Genomic DNA, 4,356 nt, shown 5'->3' with positions numbered 1-4,356 from the left:
ACCCCCCCCTTTGTCATGCCTGTGAGAGCCACTGCTCCTCCGAGCCGTCTGCTCCCACAGTGGAGCGACCGCTGCTTGTGCCGTCTCCAGACCCTCCCCCGGGGCACCCCCTCCAGAAGAGACCTGTTGGGCGAGTAAAGGGCACAGACCATGGTGTGCTCGTACTCGCTCGGGGCCTCGCCTGGAGCGGACAGCAAGAGAACACCAGCGCGTGCTGGCTCCGTCCACGTGCCAGGCGGGGAGCTAGGCTCACCACCCAGCAGAGCTGGGCCCTGGTTTGCCTCTGATAGGTTCTGGCTTTAGCTTCCCTCCTAGTTTTAAAAGTGTTTTCTTTTGCTCTCAGATTTTTCTTTCTCTTTTTGAGAGATTTTTTTTTTTTTTGCTATAGGGCATGTACACGTCACATAGACAGAGACAGCGAGAAATCATCCCCCAGGGGGGATGGCCACACCACAATCCCTTCTCCTCCATTCTCCTCTCGGGATCTTGGGCACGCATGCACACATGCCCGGCGTGAGTTTAAGCTACCAGGTCCAGGACTCGAACCGCGGTCAACTACATGAAAGTCCAGCGACATAGCCATTACGCTAACTGCTGGCTCCCAGATTTTTCTAAATTTCTCCTCTGTGTCAGAGAGTCCCCAAACTGTCAACTAGATCAGTCCCAGAGAGAGCCAGCATTGCTTACCTCCGAGAGAACGACTTCCCAAAGAATACGTGGATCGTCAAAAAAGTTAGTGGAAAATGCGTATTATGAAAAAACTAGGTGCCAATTTCAATATTTTTTGCACCAAAATAATGGCCAAGCCACAATCCCTTCTCTTCCATCTTCCTTTGAGACTCTGCGTATGCACACTCGTGTGCCTTGGGTAAGTTTTAAGCCACTGGGTCCAGGACTCAAACCGCAGCGTGGGAATCCAGTGATGTACCATTACACCATCTGCTGGTCTAATAAACTTACTTTTTAATTCCATCTTTCCACAAACATTTTGAAGTGCTCCTGTACAATGTGAATAGTGCCCCGCCCCTAGAATCGTCCAGCTACGGGTTCAGAACTAGTGTTTAGGGGCCAGCAGGTGGCATGGTGGTCAAGGCGATGGACTCCCACATGGCTGACCATGGTTCGAGTCCCAGACCTGGCTGCTTGAAAATCACACAGGTCTCATGATTTGTGGGTGTGTCTAAAACCCCAGGAGGAGAAGGGATTACGGTGTGGTCACCCCTCCTTGGGGTGACTTCTCACTCTCCTCACTGTCTCCCTCTGCTGGCAAGTGCGCACGCCCTATGGCAAAAATGTGAAAATAGTCTCGTAAGAATAGCTACACATACCAGCTGCTGAGCATTGCACTGCCTGCAGGCTCTCTGCAAGGGATTTAGCTACAGAAAGTGCGTCTTCTCCCACGATGCTAGCAGGTAGGCCTAGCGGTGAGGAATCTAAGTCTCCCAAGTGTCAGCCGGCCCGGGCCTCTCACACACAGCTGGTGAGTCTGCTCACTCACAGGCCGTGTGCTTGTCCTTACACTGCCTCTTCTAAAATAAAGACCTGGGAGAGAAACGCGAACGCTGTATTTCTGCTTCTGTGGGGGATTTATCTTCTTCTCGCCATCCATACCTTAAGGCCATAACGGTTCCCCACGTACCCCTTGCGGAGAAAGCTGCCTCCACTACTGGGTTCAACACCAACATTCCCGCCGGCAAACATTAAGGCCAGAGTGGGAAGACGCAATGCTGCTGCCGGCCACAGGAGGGCGCCACGCTCCCTCCTCAGTGGTTGTGGGACGCAGGGCCGCGCCCAGGCAGCGTGCTTACCCCCTTTCTCCTAACCCAGGCACTAAAGGGAGGGCGAGGGCATACAGCCCAGATTCTGGGATCTGGATGGAGAGAGGAGAAAGGGCAGAGGGCCAGGGAGATGGGGCTGGGGTCAGCAGACCCCACACTACAGAGCAGGGGCACCCGGGAGGGCTCAGCGAGGAGGCTCCACCAGCACTCCCGGGCGTCCTCCGCAGGCTCTGCGGGAAGGGAAGCCAGCGCCCTGCCTTCCGCCCACTCCAGGACGGCCAAGGACCCCCGTGTCCTAACGAGAGTGACTGCAGACCGGCCAAGCAGGAAGCCACAGGCGGTGACACCCTGCAGCCTGGATCCCAGTGCCCGGTGTAGACAGTCTCCTCCCTCGATTACACTCTCGGTCGCTACCACCCACGAGGTCCGGCTCTGCTCAGCCGTCTCCGTGTCCTTGGAACAGTCACGGCGAGTGGCGGCCGTCGCTGTCGGATGCAGCGCCTCTCGGTTTGTGATTCCCGCTCCTGGGCCTGTCTCGCCCCTCCGAGGCCCTGAGGGCACGCCCTGCTGGCCTGAGCACAGTCTCCTCCCTCGATTACACTCTCGGTCGCTACCACCCACGAGGTCCGGCTCTGCTCAGCCGTCTCCGTGTCCTTGGAACAGTCACGGCGAGTGGCGGCCGTCGCTGTCGGATGCAGCGCCTCTCGGTTTGTGATTCCCGCTCCTGGGCCTGTCTCGCCCCTCCGAGGCCCTGAGGGCACGCCCTGCTGGCCTGAGCTGGCCGCGTGGGGGCCGTGGGTGGCGGGAGCAGGGCCGCCCTCCTGTGCCCGCCCTGCCCTGGCCGGGGCCGGCATGGTGAGGGAGGCCGGCGGGCAGGGGCTTTCTTCCTGGGGACACGAAGGGCTGAGGGGTTTTCACTGCCCGCAGCCCACTGGGTCTCGGCTCTTTAACAGCGGCCGCGCGGGAACTCAGCTCCCCAGGAATCGATCCCACGGCCCTGGAGTACCTGGGAACCCCGTCCCTTGCCTGCCCCAGCCAGCCATCACCAAGTCCTGTCAATCCTCCATCCGATGGACCCCCAAAGCCACGAACCTCTTTCCACTTCCACGGCCACCATCCTCCGCCAGCTCCACCACCACTTCTTACTGCGCGGCTGCCTGTCTTCCTGCCTACCCGCCTCCTCCTGACAGCATCCGTGCTGCTTGAAAAGAAAGAGCTTCGGGACCAGCAGTTGGCATAATGGCTATGTCGCTGGACTCCCATGTAGTCGACTGTGGTTCGAGTCCTGAACCCGGTAGCTTGAACTCACGCTGGGTGCATGTGCGTGTGCACCCAAAGAGCCTGAGAGAAGACAGAAGGGATTGAGGCGTGGCCATCCCCCCCCAGAGGGTGCTTTCTGTCTGCCTGTCTCTGTCTCTGTTTTTCTGGCGAGCGCACGTGCCCTTATAGCAAAAACCTCTCCAAAAAAAAAAAAATAAGATCTTGTTAAAATGCAGATTGGACGAGCTTGCCATTCTGTTTAAAACTCCTCCTGGGCTTCCTACTGTCCTTAGCACAGAGTCCTCCATTGTTTATTTTTCTTTTAAGAGGTTTTTGCCATAGAGCGTGTGTGCTCCCAGGAGAGAGAGACAGAGGCAGTGAGAGGGAAAGTGAGAACTCCCCCACCACCACCACCACCCTGCTGCAGGAAGGAATGGCCACGCCACAGTCCTTTCTCCTCCTGGGAGCTTAGGCATGCATGCACACATGCCCAGTGTGATTTTCAAGCCACTGGGTCCAGGACTCGAACTGTGCTCAGCCATGTGGGAGGCTGGCAATGTAACCATTACACCACCTGCTGGCCCTTCCATTCTTATCCTGGCTTATTAGCCCAAAGGACCCACCCTCTGCCTCTCCACGCCTCTCTAGACCAGCCCCTCCCTCGACATAAATATCCTGGCCGGTGACCCTTCTGCCACTCCCAGTGCTCTCCCTCCTCATGTCCCTCGGACAAGCCAGTCCCTCCACGTACCGTGTCCTCACCTGCCCGGTGCAGACTCACCCTTCAGGGCACAGCCTACACAGCACCTCGGGGAAGCACCTTCCCGGACCCAGCTGAGGGCAGGCCTCCCTGCTCTGGCTCCTACAGTCCTTGTGACCTCCTCGCACCATTCGCATCTATCTTTGCCAGGGCCATAAGTCCCATCAAGTGACACCTGGTCTCCTGGTGTGTCGCCTGACTCCGGGCTCCAGCAGGTGCTGGCACGTAGCAGGCACTCCGAAAACAGTCGGCCAAACGAGGGGGCACATGAAGCAATGAGTGGAAGTCACCTCCCCCCCGCCAGGTGGTACCCGGACACTACATTCAGCTCTGGACAGCCCATTTTGGGTCATGGGAAAGCAGGTCAGAGTGATGGAGGGCCTAAGAACTGTGACGCCGGACGATGACTGCCATTAGGTCCTTTAGCTTGGGAGAGGAGTCTGGGGAGGAAGGCAGGACTGAGACCCAACTCCTGAGGGGCTGCCTGTGAGGGAGACGTCGTGGGGACCTGGAGCTTGGCTCTAGAAGCCTTTTCAAGCTGCCCAGGGGCACCGCGGA

At 57.9% G+C, this 4,356-nt stretch overlaps 1 protein-coding gene across 1 annotated transcript in view; it reads right to left on the bottom strand.

The window, feature by feature from the left end:
* The window catches only part of CSTPP1 (centriolar satellite-associated tubulin polyglutamylase complex regulator 1), a 224,113-nt gene that overhangs the window by 10,070 nt on the left and 209,687 nt on the right, over positions 1 to 4,356 (bottom strand). The gene's annotated exons all lie outside the window — the stretch shown is intronic.

This window comes from Tupaia chinensis, unplaced genomic scaffold, assembly GCF_000334495.1.
Source record: "Tupaia chinensis unplaced genomic scaffold, TupChi_1.0 Scaffold000561_1, whole genome shotgun sequence".
Lineage (NCBI taxonomy): Eukaryota > Metazoa > Chordata > Mammalia > Scandentia > Tupaiidae > Tupaia > Tupaia belangeri.
This window is presented reverse-complemented; position numbering and strand designations above follow the sequence as displayed.